Source organism: Etheostoma spectabile, chromosome 3, assembly GCF_008692095.1.
Source record: "Etheostoma spectabile isolate EspeVRDwgs_2016 chromosome 3, UIUC_Espe_1.0, whole genome shotgun sequence".
NCBI classification, from domain to species: Eukaryota; Metazoa; Chordata; class Actinopteri; order Perciformes; family Percidae; genus Etheostoma; species Etheostoma spectabile.
In genome coordinates this window covers 15,338,382-15,362,994 of record NC_045735.1, presented here as the reverse complement: position 1 = coordinate 15,362,994, position 24,613 = coordinate 15,338,382, and the positions used below count along the sequence as shown (strand labels likewise).

General features: G+C 40.6%; 1 protein-coding gene and 1 long non-coding RNA gene across 4 annotated transcripts in view; one reads left to right on the top strand and one right to left on the bottom strand.

Annotated features, from left to right (window-relative positions):
- The window catches only part of LOC116672550 (uncharacterized), a 5,948-nt gene extending 2,618 nt beyond the window's left edge, over nucleotides 1-3,330 (bottom strand). The window contains exons 1-2 of the long non-coding RNA XR_004327586.1: nucleotides 3,319-3,330; nucleotides 1,523-1,525 (exon numbers count right to left, since the gene is read on the bottom strand). This is a non-coding gene — a long non-coding RNA (uncharacterized LOC116672550). The remainder of the gene's footprint in view (nucleotides 1-1,522; nucleotides 1,526-3,318) is intronic.
- LOC116672388 (cell adhesion molecule 2) overlaps nucleotides 1-24,613 on the top strand; it is a 179,066-nt gene that overhangs the window by 16,888 nt on the left and 137,565 nt on the right. The window lies entirely within an intron of this gene.

The window sequence follows — 24,613 nt, the reverse complement described above, 5'->3', positions numbered from 1 at the left end:
AGGAGATGCCAGTGCTCAGAGCCAGAGAGCATGCTTTGCTGGAAAAAAGGGGCCTTAAAGCCACTAAGCTGAGAGCAGGAAGGGGAAAGGAAGCAAGCGTGTATAGCAGGAAGCCACACAACGTGTGAAAAGCAGAGAGAAGTAGGTGTGATGTAAGATGCATCTGCCATTTCCTTTACCTGCTATGACCAAAACGTAAAGGGGTTAATGCAGTTTTAAAATAAGGGTTAAACCATTACTTGTATGACAAAGTAGCACTCTCTTTCCACAAATTTACTTTTTAATTTAAAGAGGAAAAATGATCTTGATTGAAAAAGGATATTCTTTACAGATGTACTGTATGTGAGGAAAAAAAAGCTAAAGATTTGTAAAGAAATGAAACAAACCCAAGTTGAGTGAGTTCCCTCAGAGGAGCATTTCGATTAGTAAAGATAGATGACCTCCTCCAGAGACTACAGTGCATTGGTAATTGTCTTTTAAGAAAAGAGTATTCACCACCCGCTGGGTTCTGTTGACAGAGAGATTGGATGCGTGGAGCAGTTTATTCTAACCCTGAAGCATTGTTGTTTCAGTTTGGTTTATTTTGGCAGCCGTAAACTGTGCCTCTCAACTGCAGGTGTGCAAGTCAAGTGAGCGCTTTGAGAATGAAGGTTCAGTCATCATACAGAACCCCCCCCCCCCCCCCAACCCTTTTTGGAAGCAGGAGCAAAAGGCTTTTTAAAATGACTTTTCATCATGTGCGAGGGCTCAGTGCTGCCACAGTAGAGTCAAAGAATCCAGCGTCTAAAAACATTAGCTTTATACAATGGGACCTTTCTTGTAGAGCACAATAAAAAATACACATGTATACACACACACACATCTAATTATAGTAAATAAAGCAATACAAGTATACAAAAATTAAAATTTGACCTAAAACAGCACTTTTGAGGTAAGAAAAGTGTCACACAGCAGATGTTGCCTGCACAAAACCAGAGGGGTTGAACTCCTCATTGAGTCTAAAAGGCTCGATGCCACTTGAGTCCGTTTACAGTATCACCACCATCTATACAAGAAGGGTTGTTCTTTTTTCTTTTTTTCCTCAATTCCCCAAAATTCAATGCAGCAGAACAGTGACTTCCCAGACTGTAATTGTGTCCGCAGTGGCGTTGTGGTCTTCAGGGAACATTTGGTCTGACTAACACCCTGTGTAGTAGACTATACATAATGATACATTTAATTTACTATGGGCACTGAAATAAAGAATAAAGGGTGCAGATGAGTTTAATTCATAATGGCCCCTGTAGTTAAAGTGTGCCGTGTGTGCTGTGTAGTTCAGTTAAATTAAGTAATTGCATATTCTCTGGCAGTTTGCATGTGGGAACTATGTTGGGCTTTAAGCACACACATGGATACAGTTTTTATCATTAGGGGGTTTTGCTGTGTAATCATTGAACAGGCAATTATCGTGAATTAGTCATAAGGTCTTTGATTTGGCTATTCAGACTACAAGGTCAGAGAGAGGTCAGAATTTTAAATGTACCAACTCTAGGTGTACCTAATTTAAGGAGGGTCATTATCCTTACAAAACATGGCAAATTACTGTTTGTTGTTGTTGTTGCAGTTAAGCTTCAAAAGGACTAAAAAGGTTCCAAACCCATTAGGAGAGGAAAGGAAGAAACAGGATGGTGTAAGTAAGTCATTTGAGAGCAATTAGTTATCTTACATTATTACTCACTCTGAATTGTAATGCGTAATACTTTTGAGTTACTTTATATGTATCCAGCTTATAGCTATATATCCAGCTTCAAACAAGTCTAAAAGTCGGACATTAGGACGGAAGTGCATTGTGCAGAGAGTGGTTGCAATGGATACACTGTCTCGGTCTCGTCTCGTTGGTGTTGAGGTCTGTTACCAGTTGAGTTCTGTTATTCTGATTGGTTGTAGTTCTATCCGATTGAGAGCAGAGGCATTTTTGGTTTAAACTCGCCCCCCCACCACCCCGTAATACCAGCCCAGTGGAACAGTATCCGACACCATGACCACATCAGGCCGCAATTAAAGATAATATATGGTATTGTTTAATCTGCAAATTATTTTTTTCAATATTTAATTAATTGTTTAGTTAAAGACGTGTCAAAAGTGGTTGCTAATTCATTTTTCGGTCAATTGAATAATTCTTTTTTTTTAACCTTTCTCTTGATAAAACTCATAATCAAGCAATATTGTGTTTGACATTTATATACTGTTGATATAATTCTTGTTTTGAAATAGATACATTCTTCAAAGTAAAAATAATAAAAGCGAATTAATTCCTTAGTAATTTACCAAAAAGCATTGGTTCAGGAGTGGGGGAAACGGGGACTAATGAGAAGAGCATATATACGCTATAGTTTTGCTCCAAGAAGGAACTTTGAGCCCAATAAGAGCCCGGCCTTCACCACAGTCAGCCATATCTGCTATCCGTTAGAAAATGCCACAAGAAAAGATCTGCTGTTTTGGATTGTGCTGCTGAAAGAGCAGAATATAAAGCCAGGATGGAACCTACAATAAGCCATTATAATGGCCGGTCTGGGTAGACTTCCTTTTGTGGGCTCAGAGATGATTACACATTTAGTATCCTCCTGTACTCCATGAGTGTGAGGACATCCGGTGTGTACCAGGTGACCTTAACTACTGGAGCTGTAGCATCCCCCAGATAATGACCACTCTGAACCCCAGGGGCAGGACTCATCACCCCATAAATACAGGGACCATATGGACTCATGGTGGAAAAGCTGCCGACAGTCACTTTTTCAAATGGACGCGTACTTGTTGGAGGCTTTTGTGCTGTAAAAAAAGACCTGGTTGGCATTTTCCCAGGTTCGTAAAGACTGTGTTTTGTGGAGACTGTAGTTCAGTTAAAATGGCCAAATGGCAGATGTCTCTAAAAGTGTTGAGAATACATTTTTCAGTGTATTCTCAACCCCAAAGGAGACAATATGATCAGATGTACTGGGCGTTGTGTAACAGATAATGTTAATTTTCTGGTTTAAAGACATTACTTACAAAACAGAGCTGTTCTGAAACCCAGAATGTGGTAGCAAAGGAGCTGTTATGGTAGAGTTCACACAGCGAAATTTTGCCTTTGCCTTGCCAGCGTGGTCGTGAAAACAACAGGCAGCAACAGGCCTGGCGGCCTTGCTATGCTTATAATGAAATGCAATGTCCGAACATGCTAGTGGTTGACCTGTTGGCAAGCTGAAACTAACATCTACTGTGGTGTATTTGCCGTTGAAGTTTGTGTGACATATAAACAACAATCCGTGTTGTTACAGGAGTCAATGTTCGCCATCAAACAAATGCACAATGTAGCTTAACTAGCCTCCTGGCTAAAGCGAAGTTTCATTGTGTGGAAACCTTAAAACCGTAAGGCGTGTAGCTGATGTTTGTAGACAACACAGCACCACATGGCCCACAGGTCTGGCCTTGGACAGGATGCTCAGGATGCTTTGAAATAACACATTGATCACTGTAAAACCATTCAGGATTTTAAGAGTTTAAAGATGATCAAAGATTCAGATCCGCTTCCTTGTAAAGTGAACCACAATCTAAAGGAGTTTTTCCTGTATCTTTAGATTCAACCCTGTGCAATTACTTTGTGAGATAGCTTGATGAAGAAGTGCAATAGCAAGAAAGTTGCTGATTTTCAACTCTTCTGAAGCGAGTCATCCAGTGGAGCAGACCTCCTGGTACTGCCACCGTTCAACTGCATGTACAGCTGGACTGTAAATAGGCAAACATTCCCTTAAGTTCCCAGCAAACACCGCCTTAATTAACAAAATGAGAAAATGACAGGAAGAGAACAAAAATACTATTATGAAGAGAGGCTTGAATACAAATGAAGTGAGTTCAAAGGGTTAACAGGGGAACTATGTTTTTTATATTGAAATGATGCTGGATTTTTTTTTACAGACCTTTCATATTTGTAGTACCCCCACAGGGACAGTGTTTGCCAAATTTGGTCCAGAGCAAAATTCTTATGATTTTTTGTCTGGTCAATTTGAAGATATTATGTGCAAAGTGTTTTTAGGCAGATCAGGCGCCAACGCCAGGAGGAGGTCGAAAAGTAGGTTTTGCTCATTTCGCAACTTTGCGGAAATAAATTGTATGCAGAAATGGGCAAGGCCCACGTGTGTCAATTTCTGTGTCAGAGGTCCCTGCAGGGGACTGGACCAGTCCTGAACATTGCCCAGCCCCACCATGAACAGTTTAGGCGGCAGCGACACTTTTAGCCGCGGAAAAATAATATTAATCTTAGTGATTACCAGCACCGCTGGTACCGGGACCCCCAGCCCCGCCCCGGCCTTGGGCTTGGACTCCTAATAATCCATTGTGAGTCATGACACTTATAATCAATACAATCATAATGACCCCAAGACAAAAAGCACACACTGAGAGGATTCAGGACTGCTTTACAACAAATCTTTAATGCATCTATATAGCAACAAGAAAATGAAAAAACACAATAAGTTTCATTGCTGGGATTTATCACATGAAAAAAGTAATAATGTGCACAGTGCAAGCGTAACTGATGATGCTTGTAATTGTGTCTGACTTTAAACCGTACTTGGCGCTCTACTTTTCTCGGTTTCCAAACACAATCAGTGAAACACAATCAGGATATTTTAAGATGTTCTTTTCCAACACTGCATCGGCCTGATCCGGAATTATTTACACTTTTGCCAATGGCAACCCAGGAGCAGTAATAATAAATATGGGTTTTCAAGATGTTCTTAGCTCTACAAAGGCTTTGTCAAATTTATCCCAGATTGATAGGCTCCAGTGTGGGTTATAATTCTGAAACTATAACTATAACCCACTGTCATTTACGTTAACACTGAAAATGGCACATGGAATGGAAGTTTACCATTCAAACTCTACTACGGACTTGGGTTGCATCTAACGATTATTTTCATAGTCTATAAGTCTGTTGATTATTGTCTATAAAATGCTAGAAAATTGGAGAAAAAAAACTTGAAAAATGGCCCCATCAGCTGATGGCCAAGGTTTTCCAGGATTGTGCGTTGTTGTGTGATCTTCTGACTTCCAAAGTTGGAAACTTAGACAGGAACACTAGTCCCACATTTATATCAGCCAGGATAAGGCAGCAGAGGAAACTTAATGTGGTTCCTAACATTTAGTCCGACCTCTCGTTTAGTGCTTAATACAATGAAATAAATGAACTAGACAGTGTGTAATAAAGTCCTGAGTCGCCAAACACTCGATCATTCAAGGGTTAACCTGAGAAGTTAAGATATGTTAGTATGAAGTCTTAATTGGTGCAGTGAATAAATCAAAGCTTTATGGACAGGAAATAGTTATTGTAGTAAAAGTTGTTGTCCTTGTTAATTGCATTACAGTTGGGGCAACAATAAGAAATGTTTCCCAGAGCCGAGCGTGAACACATCCCGACATCATGGTACTCATCTCCCTGTGCAGCACACAGAGCTCCCTGCTGGTGCCTGGTAATGATGTGACATTTTATGAAGGAAACATTACACATCTTGTACAAAAAGCAACTAATTTTGACTCATAGTCCCATGGCGGGAGGTGTGCTTGTATGGCATTTGTTTTTTGGCCTTTGTGAATTATTATTAGCCTTCAAATGTTTTGGTTTAAGAGGTAAATAGTGTCGATGCATTATTTCTATGAATTAACAGAAACCATGGAAACAGCCCTTGTAATATGCTGTCATGAAGTTAAAGAGCACTTGGAATGGTTTCCAATAATTGGCTTAATGCTTTATTATTATAAAAGATCTCTCCAAAGAACTGAGATTAGCCACTAGCAGATTTCTGCTAGAACCAACACACTGTGGTTTGCTTTTATTATTCACTTTCGGCATTATTTCAACTTGATTTTCTTATCTTCATGTTATACGGACCCGATCAATGTTTTAATGTATACAGTATACAGAATTCATATAGCGATTTGAAAAATTTCTATGCAAAATTCTGGTTTTCAGTAATTGGAGATGTAAGGAATTCTAAAGACTGGTTAGACTGCTACTTTGCATTCAAATGAATTTTACTTTAAGGTGAACCTCTAATGGTTGAAAGGTGTGAATATACAGCATAGTGAGTATTCAGGTAGCTGATGATATCAACAAGCACAGCGCTGCAGCAAATCCTCCAGAACAGAGAGGAGGATTTTCCCTCCTCGTTGTACATGTAGAAGAAGGTGATGAGTGCAGGAGACTAGAATGGCAAAAGTAGGTAAGTTGATTGTTTAATTGCTGCTTACATTTAATGTACCTCCACCTTGAAACATGGCCAATTGATGCTGTCTGAAGTGCCATAGATGACATGAAACCACTACAATTGAGTCACTTCAGTAATTATTCCTTAAACATAAGCTAGTCCTGCATTGCCAGACTTTTCTCCACAGCCCTGCAGAGGAGGATCTGACTAGTCCAGACAGTATTCTGGGATGGGAGAAAAATGTGTTTTGGTTTGTTGGAAATTCTTTAAACCAATCACATCGTCATAGACGGTGCTAAGCGCCGGACAGAGCCACGGTGACGCTGCCAAATAGCCTCGGGAAGGAACTTTGGTGGAACATGTGTACGTTCAGAAGACTCCAATGTGACAGATAGTCTAGCTAGCTGTCTGGATTTACCCTGCAGAGATCTGAGGACCAGGTAACCATAGTCCTCAGATTGGACAGATAGTCTAGCTAGCTGTCTGGATTTACCCTGCAGAGATCTGAGGACCAGGTAACCATAGTCCTCAGATTGGACAGATAGTCTAGCTAGCTGTCTGGATTTACCCTGCAGAAGTCCACCAGAGGTTGGAACGCCAACACGGAGACAGAGGAAGGGGACGGAGATCTGGCCGAAATGAAGGACATCTGGCAGAATTACCTTCGGCACCTAAACAATCCCGGAAGTCAGACATCATTGATATAGACTTAACATGAACAAATACATACAATGAATGAATTCCATAGAACTTTCTTTTATTATCTAGTTTGACAGCCAATCATGAAGGAAAAAGAAAATAACCAAACTACTTCAAAGTAGATTTTCTTCCGGGCTAAATTACGTGGCCTACTGGGTCTAGGCCGTATCGGAGGCTTTTCCCATACTGGTGTTGGTATGGAAACCTCTCTACACATTATGCTCCATCGCTGTTCATCACAACACATCCTTTATGCTGTGATGTTGTATTTCTCGCTGTTTTGTATGAATTTCATGTGATCATCACTTTTAAATGAGCTAACAGAGAGTCCCTAATTAATCAGGGACTTTCTGTGCATTAACAGATGCCTCCAAGGCGTGTCTCTCCTCATCCAGTTTTTGAATGTTTAAACAAGGGCTTTGAGTTTAAAAAAAACAATCACTGCAATCACTGTGCTTAGTCAGCAGCACACAATCTGGGATGCGGGTATTCATGTTGTTTTATTAATTTTAAAAAAACCAAATGAAGCGTTTTAATGTTTTTCAAGAGTGAATACAAGACTTTCCTCTTAGCAGATGAAATACTGGAACCATGTTTGGGAGGGACAGAGATGCAAGTCCAAGCAACGCTGGAAACTGCTAATGAATCAATTTTTGGCGTTGCGTTCATTCCCCAAGCTAGTTTTTTATGACTTGTTTTTTCTTCGTTATATTATCCTTTAATTTACACTTATTTCCCCTGCCTGTACCAAATACCACCCCCGTAAGAGCTGCAGTCAGCTGCTTTCATCTGCTCTTATTTTATAATTATGTGTACATATCTGCACCGTATAGAAGCTTCCAGCAGTCTTTTGTCCTTCCACTATAAAGAAATTGGTTTAACTTTTTATTTAATATAGATTTATAATTATTTATAGAACCATGCTAATAAAATACCCATGACATTCAATTTATATTTAAAGGTAAAGCAAGATTTTTTTTACATCAAAGCTAACAGATCCCTTTCTTTTTCCCACTTGTACTGGAACAGCACCTTGCACTGTAAAAGGAGAAGGCTTCTTCCATGTGGGGTGCTCAAATTCTTCTTCAGGTTACATTATAATCAAATCAAGCATATATTTCTTTCACTATATCCTTAAGGATGCTGGCAGGAAGATTTTATTTTCATGATCTCCTGGCAAGTGATCACATTACACCTTTCCTTCCATCCATCCTCCATCAGAAACTTTAAAGATAAACTGATTTACCTGGAAGTGCCCCATGTTTTTTTTGTTTTTTTTAAATACATTTACAGTAATGCACTCTCCAGTGACTTTCATTTGTTTCATTCAGCTGTCACTGTGGAGGGGATTGTGAGTCACTTGAGTGAAGAATTGCTTCTGAAATTAGAGTTAAGACATTTGCAGACATGTAACTTCTGAAATTGGAGTACATCTAGTCTCATATCTGTACACATAGTAGATGCTTTACTCTGAAAACAAAACCTTTGGAAGTGCTGATGACTGAAACTGGTGACGTTTTCAATAACTTCCTGATCCTGACTCCTTTCTACCTTTTTACACTGGCCTCCCTCATGCTGCTAAAGGAGTTTCCTATTGGTTTGTTTGGGGAACCATCGTACAGTTAAGTGCGTAACCCTGAACATGCAGCGAGGAAAAACAGTCTCTTTGTCATAGCAAACGATCCCAGAAATGGTCATGAAAGTTGCACTTTTTACAATTGTTCCATTATTCTCAAAAGCAGGGTGCTTAGGTGCTTTTTGCTCTGACTTGCTCCGTCTGGAAGCTGCCCAGTAGCAGCCTTATAGGTCTGATTGTGTTCAGCAGTTACGTAATTGGCCTGCATTCACAAGAGATTACAGTGGGGTGCCTGTTGCTTGCAGTTTTCACTCAAGCTCTATAAAAAATGCATGTAAGGCCTAGAAGTAATAATAATCATAATTTGAATAATGTTGTCATGAGATACTCAAAGAAGGTGTGTGTATCCCTCAAAGACCGTGATGATCAAGTTACAGTATATGCTTTCTTAGTTGTATCCTAGACTGATGAAAGGTGCTTATTTTTCTTTAGATATGGGTCTACACCAGAAATCTTTAAATCGGCTCCAGCTAGTCCAAAACGCAGCTGCTCGCCTTTTAACTAAAACAAAAAAACGTGAACACATAACGCCAGTCCTGGCCTTCCTCCACTGGCTACCTGTCTGTTACAGGACAGATTTTAAGATTTAATTGCTTGTTTTTAAGGCCTTAAATGGTTTGGTGCCATCTTACCTGGCTGATCTCTCATGCCACCATTCTCCAGTCAGAACGCTGAGGTCGTCAAATCAGCTGCTCTCGGATGTCCCGAGGTCAAAGCTAAAAAATAAGGACGATAGAGCCTTTGCAGTGGTCGCCCCCTCCCCCTATGGAACAACCTTCCCATGCAGTGGGTGCCCCCCCCCCCCATGGAGCAACCTCCCCATGCATATTAAAGCTGCACAGACCTTACAAACGTTTAAATTGCTGGTTAAAACGCACCTGTTTGCTGTAGCTTTTAACCTCGTTAACCTGGATTCTGATGTTTTAAAGTGTTGTTGTCTGTCTCCCTGTGATGTAATTTGGTTGAAGTGATTTTTACACTTGTTATTTATGTATTTGACATCAACCCTGTTCAGCACTTTGGTCAACTGTTGTTGTTTTTAAATGTGCAATAAAACAAAATTGACATTGACATTGACATTTTTGGATCTAATTATACAGTATAATCTAAACATTAGGACCCATCACCTCTTAGTTGCTGTGCTGGATGTTGTGCCAAAAAGAGCTCCAGACCACACCCGCAGCTAGGGCTGGGCATTGGTCAAAATCTTTTGATCCGGGAACAATTTCAATATCTCGTTTGAATACCTAACAATACTTTTTTAGATACCATATGTTTTAAAATCCATTTCATCAACAGAAGTACATTAAACACAAAACGCCTATTTTCCACCTTAATTATGAATCACAACAGTTTAAGAGTAACATTAATAAGACGGGTTGTGCTTCTGGATGGGCGGGCAGTCAGACATCTGGATTGGTATCAATCCCAACCCGGCCAAAATTAAGAAAAAATGAGAACATATGAACATATTATAAATAATACATAAATAAATGAACAAATGACAGTGTGTACAGGCTAATAAGGAACTAACTAAAATGCAAAGGAATGTAAACAGAGTTTTTACTGCAAACTGCATAATGCCCTGTTGTCAGACTAACTCTAGTTGCAAAGGAATGGAATAGAGTTGCCTTGTTGCTGAAAGGTGCTGTAGAAATGAAGGTGCCTTGCCTTACAACCTCAGCCTGTCAGTCAGTCATCAGGGCATAGAAACCCCTGTCTCAGAGGAAGTGTAACGTCAACAGCACCGAGACCGTGTTCGCCTCGCCAATAATATCATATCGCTGTCTGCGTGTGAAGTTTTGAATAACTGTAACCACACTTGAAACAACTTCAACAAAACTGCAGAGCCGACGTAGTTTGCTCGAGTTTACTCGGCCCGCACCTCTGCTCGTGTCCGAGCTCCGCTTTCTGTTAATATGCAGAGAGGGCAGAGAGACAGATAAGCTTGAAATTACGCGCTCTCAGGAACCGAAATTAGGTACCGAAAGATATATAACTTTTCAATATTCATATGATCGGAGTATTTCGTTCGTATCGTATTTCTCTCCATTTTAGCCTATTGTTCACACTGAGCCAGCGTTCTTCAGACCTTTTTTTAAGATTTTTATTTTACAAAACACTTTCCAACAATTTCCCAGAATGGATCGATCTGAAAATACCGCCTCATGTTTTTAATTTCAGATGCCAGCTTTCTGTCTCCTCTAACCCACTCATACCAATACAGCTGATCACATAATACAGGAGTTGTCATGAAGCTGTAAGCTATTTATGTGTCTTTTGTCAGAGGATAGGCAATCAATAAAATATTGATTTAAATGGAAATAGTGTTTAGCTGGGCCCCGATTCATGAAGGAGACTTGCAAACACTGCTTACACGCAGCAGTGTTAGCAATAGCAAACTGGCAGCGACACATCTCAGAAATGATGGCCACTTGTAAATTGCAGATGGACGTGCGAGTCCTGCAGAGTTCTCTTATGCTCATGCACGGGTTGCAGGAATTGCTTTATTTTTGGGATTGGTGAAATGTGTCAAAATAGTGCGAGATGAAATGACCTCATGTTACAAATCGGTTGAAAATTACGCAAAACAGTTCCCTAATTAATAGCTGAATAGTAATGATGTAAAATATACCAACAAGAATGAGGAAATGTTGAGTGTAGCTCTAATGAAAGACGGTATAGGAGACACTGGAGAGCACAGGAGAGAATTTTCACTAGCTAAGACTCAGCGGAGCCTGTGTTATCTGCTAATACTAGCTTATCACGTACTAGGGCTACACAATCACGTTAGCCCCATCACATACATAACGCCATACGCACATATGTTGGCCAAGACTCATTTTTAGTAGCCAAACTCAATGTTTGTTAAAGTGTTTGTGTGAGACATAGTCTAAGATCTAAACCATATGCACTGCTGAGGGTCAAAGAAAAGCTCCAAGCAATAGCAACGTTTATATGCTCATTATTGCCTCGGCTCTGATTTCAAGAGGGTGCTTACACTTATCAAAGAGGGAATTATCAAGCATGACATAAACAGGCATAATTAGACCATCAATCAAGTAAATTAGTTATGGATTATCTCTCTGTAATTGACCCTTTTGTATTGCGGGTTCAAAGTGAAACTTAGCCCAATATTTTAAAAGTGGGCTGGGTGGCTGTGATTTATGTTTTCCTTTCTGTCTCTTATTAATATAGTATTACATTCCAGCAAATGCCATCTCTCTGGGCTATGCGGCTGTTATTATTTCCCCACAGTATTGGTGATGAGGAATTCCCTTGAAATGTGACTGAAGGCTTGCAGAATCGCTCAGTAATGAGAATGGGTGTAAACTGGCTTTTTAAAAATAAATGTATTTAGTCGGGAAATTGAGCAGGAGTCACTTTGAGTGTTGAATCATAGGCTAATACTTAAAGTCAAAGCCCGGCTATGAACAGTGTTCTGAATGCCAAAATGGCATTTATTTGGGATCCTGGAATACCTTCTGCCGGGTTTCTTTGAGATGTCTAAATGAACTTGACGTACTGTATCAGAGGAGATGCCAATGTGTGGAGGTGATTTGCATTGAGGCACTGCTGGGCCTTCTGCTATACCTGAGTGAGCTCTCAGACAGGTTCCCAGACACTCTTTGGTAAAGCAAGCCAGTGATTGGGATGTCTCGAGCTGTTTACTGCCGAGCTGAGCAGGAGGACGTGGGACAGCCCTGTGTCTCATCCTCCGTATAGCCCCTCGAGTCTGAGACTGGTGCTCGAACAAATCACTTGACCAGAAAGTTGAGTGAGCACTTTGAGATTTGGGCACTATTTATTTATTCAGGTTTTTTTCTCCGGTGTAGTGGTTGATGGGTTTACTGTATATGCCCGGTTCATGCTGCTTTGTGACACATGCAAGCTCTTCATATACAGTAGACTAAAGAAATTCATGAAGCATATGTGACATGATCCGTAGGCTTCTAGAGGAAAGTTTTAAAGTGCTCATATTATGAAAACAAATCCCTTTTTCTGGGATTTGGGGGGTTGTTTTGTGTCTCTGGTGCTTCCACACGCATACAAACCATCCATAGTGTTCTGAGTGAGATCCGGTTTCTGAAACAATATCTGACTGTGATTATTTTGACTGATCGTGATTGGGATATGATTCACCATATTGTAAGGAATGAGCCATTTTGAATCATTATTCTGATTTTCATTAAAAAATATTAAATAAAAAAAAAATAGTAATAATATTTTCTTTAGTTTGGAGGATACTGATCGTAGGCCGGGATGTCTCTGCAGCACCAAAATACTTAATCCAGAAATGTTATTATTTTGCCTTTAAAGTCCCCACATTATGAAGAAATCCCTTTGTCTTGGATGTGGGGAGTTATTTTGTGTCTCTGCTGCTTCCACACACATAAAAACTTGAAAAAACATCTATGGTTTTTCCAAGTTGAGTGAGATCCGGTTTCTGAATGTCCTCTGTCTTCAGTCTCCGGGTGAGCTGTTCAACATCTACACGGCTTTCTACGTCACTAGAGACGAGGTGGCTAACCCTAGCATGCTAGCTCGTTCTTAATGGAAAACACTGCTCCAACAGCCACTAGTGGACCAGAATCTCCAAAAGAACTACTTCCTGTCCCTGTTCTACTTCCTGTCCCTGTTGTGCAGGTATTCCACAAGTGGCCCTGGTCTAGAAGAAGTCTCCCAGCTGATCCTGTCTTGGACTGACCAAAGCTGGAGAAAGAGTTATCAGCTGATGGGATCTTCCCGAGCTACTGAGCATGTGCAGCTCCCAACAAAGATAGGTTAGAAGTGAGATGTCTCACTCTGGAGCTAAAACAGAGACCTAAACACACAGGGGGAAAACAGGATCTGCAGCAATGTGCAGTACAACCAAAATATGGTGTTTTTTGAAAATTAAACTATGTAAACCTATTCTGGTACAACCCCAAAATACCTGAAAATTCTATACACAAAAAATAATTAATTTCAAAATACAATCTGCTGGTTTTATAAATCACTAAACGGTTTAGGGATAAAATACATTTCTTGTCTGCTACTACACTATGAACCACCCAGACCTCTCAGGTCATCTGGGACAGGTCTACTTTCTGTCCCCAGAGTCAGAACTAAACAGGGGGAAGCATATCTGGAACAAACTCCCAGAAAACTGCAGCTCCGCTGCTACTCTCTGTTCTTTTAAATCCAGGCTGAAGACCTTTCTTTTTGATGTTGCCTTTCTTTAAATGGTGGATCATTTCTTTAATGTTTAATATCTTATACTGCATTGTAACTTTCATTCTTGTGTTTTATCTGTTTTTATTTTTTGAACTGTTTTTGTGTAAAGCACTTTGACTTGCCCTGCCCTGAAATGTGCTCTACAGATAAGCTTCCTTGTCTTGCCTTCCTTTCCCTTGCCTTGTATTGCCTTGCCTTGCCTACAGTGAAATTGAATATCTTTTCTTCAAATTTAATATTTTTGGAATGTTACATACTCAAACACAAAACTTTTTTAAATGCTTTTAGCAATTATTTAATAAATCCAAAACTTTCAACATAACACACAGTAAAAGATAGTGTTGTGAGCGGGACATTAAGTCAGACTAGCTTTATATTGATTAGATTTATGGTTCTGTGGAGGGATGCAGAGCTTTTCGCCGTAGCCTGATGTTTATACTTGTGCGTGGGTGTGTGCGTCGAGCCAACGTGTGTGTGTGTGGTGAGTGAGTGATAGAGCAAGGGAGAAAGTGAGAGAGAGATGGGGATTAGCTTCGGACCGAGTAGTGACTCTAGAGCATAGACTGTATATTAATGGAAAACGCATTAGGGACGTCACCCATTGGTTTGGGGAGATCTGCTACCTGTCGTTGAGTTTGCCGTTATGAGCGCAGCCGTCCTGGTTGCTGATGTGATGATTTTAGACAAGACGGAGGAGTGAGGGAGGAGCCCCTACACTCAACGTTACACACTGGCAATCACATCATAGCCACGCCCTAAAACAACCCCACGCTTTATCACCAATTTTAAAATCAACAAGACCATAATTCATAAAGTGAACATCATTCTATGTTGCAGAAGACTTCAAACTAACGATAGAATGAGTCTCCCCCTGCAGGAGATCAGATATAATGCAGCTTTAAGGAGTCCCCCCCCCTGCTGGAGATCAGATATAATTCAGCTTTAAGGAGTCCCCCCCTGCAGGAGATCAGATATAATGCAGCTTTAAGGAGTCTCCCCCTGCAGGAGATCAGATATAATGCAGCTTTAAGGAGTCCCCCCCTGCAGGAGATCAGATATAATGCAGCTTTAAGGAGTCTCCCCCTGCAGGAGATCAGATATAATGCAGCTTTAAGGAGTCCCCCGCCTGCTGGAGATCAGATATAATTCAGCTTTAAGGAGTCCCCCCCTGCAGGAGATCAGATATAATTCAGCTTTAAGGAGTCCCCCCCTGCAGGAGATCAGATATAATGCAGCTTTAAGGAGTCTCCCCCTGCAGGAGATCAGATATAATGCAGCTTTAAGGAGTCCCCCCCTGCAGGAGATCAGATATAATGCAGCTTTGAGGAGCTTTAAGGAACGATAACCGGTCATTCTCTAGACAAAACCTTGCTGCTTTCAGCCTCTCAAAAGTAAGGATCTTCTACCTTTTCTCAGTTTTTATATATATTTTTTTTAACACTCAGATATTTATAATTTAATGCCAATTTATCAGGGAGCAAATAGGTCTAAATTTGGACAACAGTGGGAGGCCAGAGAGGTAAGGAGGTGAGCCAACAACCATAGCAGCTAAGTGTAATAGCATGAGACACCTGCCAGTTAGGCAAACAGGAGCCCAGACACAGCAATGTGTAAACGTTAATATCGTGTGAGCAAAAAAGGAGACACATTAGAAGAAGTGCCATTAGCTATTCAGTGCTTAACTTCTGCACACACAAAAAGTTGACTTTGTATTTCTAGAGATAAGTTGGACGTTTTCCCAATCACTTCAAACCAGTTTTATACAGAGCCAGCATCTAGCAGCCATCAGGGAGCTGCATCTTAAGGCTCTTCGACATTCATTTCAACATTCAGCCATGGTTGTTGGCGCTCCAGGCTCAGTATGGCATCTGTGGACCTTGGCATTTCTTCTTGTCCTTTCACTATTTCTGAAAGCTTCCAAAGTTTGGAGATAAAACTTGTTGCTTGTCTTTTGACTGAATGTCCTTTTAACTTCTGAATTTGTTGCTTGTACATCATTTTCACCAAGCACACTCTGCCATCGTGGTTTTTGCATGTACCTGGATTTAGACTTTTTGATCAAGTGCAGTTGTACAGATTGTTTTTTAGAAATGTTGCACCCCGAATATTTTGTCTCTATCAGTATTCGGCCTGTTAATTGTGTTACAAAAATCTACAAGACATATCTAAACATAACAGCAAACAGTATAGCAGCAGGAGCCAAAGAAAAAGTAGTGCATGGCAGCTCTCACAATGGCTTCTGAAATCTTTAAACCATAGGCTTCTCCGTGGGTGGAAATGTCTGTCTTAATTATTGTCATTTATTCAGCTTGCCATTTTCTTATGAATGCATGCAGAAACTAAACTATTTTTATATCAAACCAGAGCTTTACTACGGAGCCCCGGAGGTGACATTCAGTAAGAAAAAAACAAAAACAAAAAAATGTTCACAATAACACTTCACATTGGCTAATATTAATTATTAATGCTTATCAAAATAAACGATGGATGTGTTTAGACAACAAAGAAGATGTAATCATTATGTGATTATAATGACATAATGAGATCTTGAATTGGAAAGTTGAGATCTCGAGTTTAGTGTTTGTCCCCTGTACATGTGTTTTGTACATGTATGTCCCCTCCGGGTCTCCGTACTCTTCATCCCTATGGGCTGGATATTTGTTTGTCTGTCATGATGCATCTGTTTTAGAAATATTAACCCACACATGAATCAGAATTTATACCTCCAAATAAACACACTGAACATATTCCACATGTGTTATGACTGACTTAGAATTAGATTCTCTTCAGAAAAAAACTGACGGTCCAACACATCAGGAACCAGAACACAAAACCTTTCAGCAATATGGCCCAAATCTTATATCCCGAAATACTAGATCATTTCATATGTTGATACGATTTATAGATCATAATGTAACATGTTTTCTGGTACTTCAAGAAATACATAGTTTAAATGAAGTAACCTGAACAACGCAACATAGATGACTGTTTAAAGCCACCTTCCTGTTATGTAATGTTAGCTAAACTAGCTAACCATAATCCCTTCATGCTTTTTGTTTCATGTAGTTTTTACTATTCTGCAGTTTGCAGGTGTGTTAAAATACTGACCAATGAAAACAAGCGAGTCATTTCTAATTTATAAAGAATTAAGTGCAAAATGAACACAGTGTGCAAGGATCAGAACGTAAAGGCTCATTGCTGTAACGCAACAATAGAAACAACATATAAAAATATAAATGCGTATCTCCTTTTGACGATGTATATCACACATGGCCCAGCCCTTTAAAAGCTCTAATTTAACGCGTGACCTATTTTCCATTTGTACCATTGCATTCATTGTACCATGATGCTGGTGAGCACCAGTGTCTTCAGTATTGGATAACTGCTGTCCTGTGTTCCAGTTGTCTGACTAGAGATGGTGTGTGTGTGTGCGTGTGCGCGTGTGTGTGTAAAAGCCTGCAGGGAAGGCCCATGCTGCGGATATCTGTCACTCACAAGTTCCAAAGAGCTTATCACAGAGGGAACATTTTCTGCTTCACCAGTTATTTGAATTGAGATTTTTTTTCCTTTTTTTCTGTATGTCTGTGTAGTACAGATTCTTCCAGGATGAAATTGGCAGTGTTAATATGCAACCTTATACTGTAGAGATATTACATACTAGATGTGCTGTCATTTGATGTAGAAATACCAAACTATTTTAAATGAATCACACATTTGGTAAAAGCACGAATAAATAGACGTCAGGTGACCTGAGCAAAGCACAAGGGTTTCTAATTCTACACCATGATGAATATGGAACTTTTGAAGGGATACAGTCTTATGTGGGCTAAATTAATTTTCATTTTTCATTGTCCTAGCTGTGAGTGAAATGCTTTTGATGTGGAGTGTTCTCACAGTGGGCATTAATGTCAAAGCCATGTTGTAGCAGATGGTAAGGAGTCAAAGCCCTTAAAGGCATCTGGTGATTGTTTTAGAAGACCACCACGAGTTGCTGCTGCATGCAGGGGTGCTGGATGTGTTTGCTGAGGGTGACATCTTTCTGACTTTGATTTCATTATCATATCAGATGGGGCCGTGGTGGTCTAAAGGTTAGAGACGCGAGCTTGTGACCGGGAGGTCGTCAGTTCAATCTCTAGACAGACAATATCATATCTGGGTGGGGACAGTGAGAGAGCAGCTTGTCCCTCCCTCATGACCACCACTGAGGTGCCCTTGAGCAAGACCCTTAACCTGAATGTGATGAAGGTGTTCCTGCATTAGACAGGCTGCCTCTCAGTGGACCTCCCCTGAATAAATAAAGGTTAAAAAACCAGACCTGCCATACTTTCTGATCAACATCAAGCACATGCAGCCGCCATAATCCCATGTATGTATACGGCTGTGGACTGTTGATTTAAGGGATAACCTCATAAAAGTTGTGAATCATTTCTGGCAGAGCTGCAACTAAGGATTAGTGGTTTATTTTTGTGATTGCATCTATTATTTGGTTGGTCTGTAAAATGACTGATAATAGTGAAAAATGTGGATCAGTATTTTTCCAAAGCCCAAGACGACGTCCTCGAATGCCTTCTTTTCTCCACAACTCAAAGATATTCAGTTTACTGTCACAGAGGAGAGAAGGAACTACAAAATATTCATATTTAAGGAGCAGGAATCAAAGAAGTTTAACAAAAATGACTCCAACCGATAATTATCAAAATAACTTATTACTAGTAATCACTTATACATAAAATAGTTGACAACTAATTGATTCATCTTTGTAGCTCTTATTTCTGCTGCTCATGTCAGTGGTCTTTACTCAATCCTCATACACTGTAGGTACTGTGCATGTGTGTGTAATCCAGGCCTGTGTGTAATAACAGTGTAAATTGTAATTGTAATTTCCCCTTGTGGGACTAATAAAGGATACATTATTATTATTAATATTATTATTATTATTATTACATTGTTGTAAATAGTTGAAAGATGCTGATAATTACCTGCAGTAAGGTAAAAAAACAGTAACCAAAAAAGCATTTGCCGTGGTAAATTCAGTGTAATGCTGCCTGTTCTGTGTGGTCTTATTTAATACATTATTCCTGTCCTTCCACACCCCCGGCTGTGGCTCAGTGGTAGAGAGGGTGCCGGCCAATCGGAAGACTCCCCATCGCTGCTTAAATCTATAGTCTGCCAGACATTTGGCCTCTGTATGCACTGGCAAGCCCCATACTAATTCCTCAAGTAAGATATTCAGCCAATGCCCTTTTTAACAGCCCAAAGTTTCTTCACATTACTTCACGTTAATAACCAATCGGCCCCAGAGTCCGGTGTTGTGTTGTTGCCTGGAATTTATTTGTCCTCCCATAAATTATTCAGTATTTTGCATCGACTAAATGCCATACCTTTTAAGGTTGTGTACCTAGACCTTGGCACACCTTGCATGTTAATATGGCCAGACTCACAAGGTGAAAGACACAATGACCAAGGCTTTAGCTGAGTTACCCTGAGAGGCAAAAGTTTTGACAGGCTTCCTACTATTTTGTCCACTTTCTGTTGCACCAGAGATGTCCGAGCACCCAATGTGAATCCCAGATCCCTCTACCCAGTCCCTATTAACGCATCCTTGTGTTTGTCTTGTCCAGTCACGTCTACTTCTGATATCGTCCCGTCTCACTTCCCTCGGTCTTTCACCTTGTCACGTTGTAATGTGTTATGTGTTACACTCTTTACGTGGTGTTTTAATTCCCCCGCTCTTATATGGATCCAGGGTCTCACTAAACAGGGTGAATGGTTACGGTAGTACAACAGTAAATGTGTTGAATGTAAATCTAATTCTGAATGTAACATATTTTGTGTATAAAAATAAATTGAAAAATATATTAAAAATAAAGTTGTCCTCCTAATAGTGGTGGTGGGCCAAAAAAAAGATTATCTGCCATTTCCGAGGCCCGATGCAATACTTGAAGTTGCTCAGATAATAGAGCTGCATATCGTTTTTTTGTTAACAGAAATAAATAAGTAGACAAAGTAACTGAAATATGTCTTAAGCTTAAAGCAGTTAACTTACTGCAGCAAATGAGTCTCAACGCTCTCTTCAGGATCCCTTAAACCCTTAACCAAAAAATAAAAACAAATTCAAGCTCCCCGCTGGACAATGAAAACTAAACTTAGTGACACCTCTTGTACTTATTAGTCAATCTTTGTTTTTTTTCTCGTGTTTAGCGATGTTGGCTCCAGGAAATGAAAAGTGATAACTCTTGTTATGAACTGATACTATAAATAAAATTGAATTGAATTGAAACAACGGCCTGAAAGCGCGGTTTCCTGGTGGAAGCACGGAAGAAGTGTGGAGAATTGGAGGAATCTGCTTCTTTAAAAAGGAAATAGGGTGACTAAGAAAGACAGACTTCTTAACTTGTTGCCAGGGGCTGGCAAGCTACGAGACACTGGGCAGACACAGCGTGGCGGTGCGTCTGTGGCGCAGGGTGTGTGTGAGATGAACGGCGGTGGTTACTACAAGTCGATATACATGGTCGGAGGAAGATAATTGGGGTGAAGGCCGATCCCCAATCGGTTAAAAAATCGTCTCTGATCCGATACCGGGATCGGGATCGTGACGCCCCTAATCTGTGGATCGATTGTTCCATCCTGTATGTCATGCTCTAAGCATGTTGCTATCTAAGCCGATCAGTAACAGCTTGTCGGGCAGAACGTCAGATTATTGCACCGTGGAAAGGCTCCTTTGTTGTCAAGCCAACATGGTGTGTGGTGTCATAGCCTGTCACTATCAGGAGGTCAATGCAGATCCTCAGTCCATCTGTCTATACACATCTACTGTGAGGACACTTGCCATCCTCTCTGACAGTCAATGCAATTACAGGCGTGTAGCTGAGGAATGGCAGCCTGCAGCTGAGATAAAAGGAGCCCACAGTCAACCATATTGCTGACTTTCGATCTCCTCAGGAAATGAAGTTTAACCTGTGCGTGGCGGTTGTCACGTTGTTGTGGGCACCTCCAGATAACCATCTAAGCTTTCCCTTTCTCAAAGGTACAATGCTACTATAGTTAGTCAAGAAAGCCAGGAGAGAAGGTGTTAGAGGAGGAGGGAGGCTTCAAATTACTAAGATTAGAATGTTGCAGTTCCAACCTGTAGTGGGAATTTTCATGGTGAAAAAGATCCATAGAACTAAAGTTTCTATTTATTATTATTATTCTTAATAGAGGAGTGCCATGGCAGCCATGTAAAATTTATAAAAGTAAATAAGTAAACGTTTTTGTCCGTATTTAGGAGCGGCAGATAGGACACAGAGGCAGATTTAAATGTGACAGCAAAATAAAATACAATGAAAGCCAGCAGAATACTATTCGAGTTAAGTGAAATTGTTATTACACTATTACACTGTTGCCACTGGATAAAAATAGAGAGACAATGAAGATCCCGTCCACCTCAATTTAGATCTTCAAGATTTGACCGGCCCGCTTAGACTAAGAAATCAAATTGAATCTTACTCCAAACAGCAGCTGTGAGAATCCTATTGAGAATAAGCTGGACTGTGCAGCTAAAATATTCCTCTTTTACCATCTCCACTCCCACCGGCCACTAACAGGAAATATTCTAGGTCACGGTAATATGCCGTTTACTGACGTCATGTTAGATAACGGGAAATGAAGACCTTGAAACTTTCAAAAAATTGAAATGACTATCTCCTGCTGCCACCTGGGGCGGCCAGAGTTCCCAGTTTCCACCTGCAGGTCTTAAGTGATGTAAAGACCTACTGATCAGCAGGGAATAAGTGCTTCCAAGGATTATTTGCACCCACGCCTCAGCTGTGAATGTAAAGTGACGATTGAATAATTGCACTCCTGTGTACTGCGGTGCTGTAGGAAGGTGAGGTGATAAGTAAATCAAGCCCACCGTTGGTGAGAATTTTGGTGTCTTTGGTGTCAATTTTAGATTAGAAACCATTCAGCACACTAGGAAAACACATGATAACTACAGATGACAAGGCTTCACATTGATCATCGTTGGTCAAACATAATATTAGTAGGAGTCTGTGAACGTCTTGCTTTGATTTCATCTGTTGATACAATACTGTGTTGGAAGACTGCCTGAAGAAGTCTTCATCCTAAACCTACCAGTCCATGAAGAAAAAAAAAAAGTCTGCTCCAGTCCCAAACAATGTGTACTTAAACATAACGGTAGCACTACTGTATAGCAACAGTCTTCATTTTAGAAGTCTTGAAACATTGAAAAAACAGATGTACTATCTTACAGGAGTATAACGTTTATCATAAAGTCAGCTGATTAGATTTGTTTTTTTTCTTTCTCATGTGCTTCTCCATGGCGCTTAGGACTGACCCATCTCCCAGAACAAATCCGATTGGGCTGAATGGTTGTCCAAATTCCTGGACCTTGCTGATTAGATTATTAAACTTGAGTCTGTTAAAAAACTGCAAAACTTTTAAAAAATGAGATCCGGTTTCTGAAGGTCCTCTGTCTTCAGTCTCCGGGGGAGCTGTTCAACATCTCTACGGCTTTCTACGTCACTAGAAACGAGGTGGCTAACCGTTGCATGCTAGCTCGTTCTCAATGGAAAACACTGCTCCAACAGCCACTAGTGGACCAGAATCTCCAAAAGAACTACTTCCTGTCCCTGTTCTACGTCCTGTCCCTGTTGTGCAGGTATTCCACAAGTGGCCCTGGTCTAGAAGAAGTCTCCCAGCTGATCCTGCCTTGGACTGACCAAAGCTGGAGAAATAGTTATCTAGCTGATGGGATCTTACCGAGCTACTGAGCATGTGCATCTCCCAACAAAGATAGGATAGAAGGGAGATGTCTCACTCTGGAGCTAGAAGAAATGAAATGTCTCACTCTGGAGCTCAATCTAGTGAGATGTCTCACTCTGGAGTTAAAACAAGGGAGATGTCTCACTCTGTAGCTAAAACAAGGGAGATGTCTCACTCTGGAGTTAAAACAAGGGAGATGTCTCACTCTGTAGCTAAAACAAGGGAGATGTCTCACTCTGGAGCTCAAACTAGTAAGATGTCTCACTCTGGAGTTAAAACAAGGGAGATGTCTCACTCTGTAGCTAAAACAAGGGAGATGTCTCACTCTGGAGCTACAACTAGGGAGATGTCTCACTCTGGAGCTAAAACAGAGACCTAAACACACAGGGTGAAAACAGGATCAGCAGCAATGTGCAGTACAACAAAAATATGGTGTTCTTTGAAAATGAAACCATGTAAACCTATTCTGGTACAACATCAAAATACAATTATGAACCTAAAAATGAGCAGAATATGGGTGCTTTAAAAGCATCCAGTACTGCAGCTAGCTGTGTGAAGATACTGGTGGAAAAGGAAATGTCTAACTTTGAGAGCATTTCTATTGAAGTAGTGAGAGAGTATCCAGCTGACCATTTTCAGTCTAAATGTGCTGACATCAGCCATCTCGCTTCTTTAAACTGCCTATTAGCTTAGGTACAGTACAGTAGTGCTGATGTGGTGGCTGCTGGCAGGCCACTTTTTCATCATCCAAATGTATTCAGGCAGGGATTATTGGCCACACTTGCTCACCTCCGGTCGCTCCGTACCTTAGATTCCAAGCACAAGCACACCTGGGAGCTGCCCAGAACAACTGTAGTCTTACACTACTGATCACTGAGCTGCTTCTCTGGCAGCTGTAGGCAACGTGCCTTGCTTAAGGGCAGCTTTAAGGTAATCATAAGCCAATTTTACCAAACGATGCGTGACTTGAACCAGTGACCTTCTCCTCAGAAGTCTGCTTTAGTTTACTGCCTCTGTAGTTTTAACCTAAAGTCTTGTATGCACCTGATGTAAACTTATTGTTTCTTAATGTGAAGATTGCCAAAGTACATTATGCAGCATAGTCTATCTACATAATGTAAAGTTGTATGGGATTATGTTTCATTGCAAAATGTTCACTTTGAAGAATCAGCAGTGCCAGACCTTCCGCCACAATGCTGCGAAAAGTGGATCTGGCTAGTCCATACAGAATTCTGGGATGGGAGGAAAAACGTGCTCTGGTTTATTGGCATTTCTTTAAACCAGTCACAATCATCATGGGTGGGGCTAAGCTCCGGACGGAGCCACGGTTCCTCCGCTAAATAGTCTCAGGAAGGAACTAGTTTTGGTGGAACGTGTACGTTCAGAAGTAGTTTTAGTCGTCAACAGAAAACTCAGATTGGACAGATAGTCTAGCTAGCTGTCTGGATTTACCCTGCAGAGATCTGAGGACCAGGTAACCATAGTCCTCAGATTGGACAGATAGTCTAGCTAGCTGTCTGGATTTACCCTGCAGAGATCTGAGGACCAGGTAACCATAGTCCTCAGATTGGACAGATAGTCTAGCTAGTTGTCTGGATTTACCCTGCAGAGATCTGAGGACCAGGTAACTAGAGTCCCCAGATTGGACAGATAGTCTAGCTAGCTGTCTGGATTTACCCTGCAGAGATCTGAAGACCAGGTAACCATAGTCCTCAGATTGGACAGATAGTCTAGCTAGCTGTCTGGGTTTACCCTGCAGAGATCTGAGGACCAGGTAACCAACCACTAGTTGTAGTTGACTCATACAGGATGTTAGGAAGCATTTTAGCTTCCCTTTTGGACCCTTTTAAAATGGTTGTTGTGATCTCTGGTGCACAAAGTATCATGTGTTAATGATAAACAGAAATGATAAAAATAGAATATGTTGCTAAGGCTGGCGTATTAGGGCCATTGTAGGAAGAAAATCAAATTACAGAGCCGAGCGAGGGGGATAATATTATACTGAAATCTGCTGCACTTGTTAGGTTCGTTGTCTAATGTCATCACAAGTGCAACTGACTGACTCAGTCAAGTC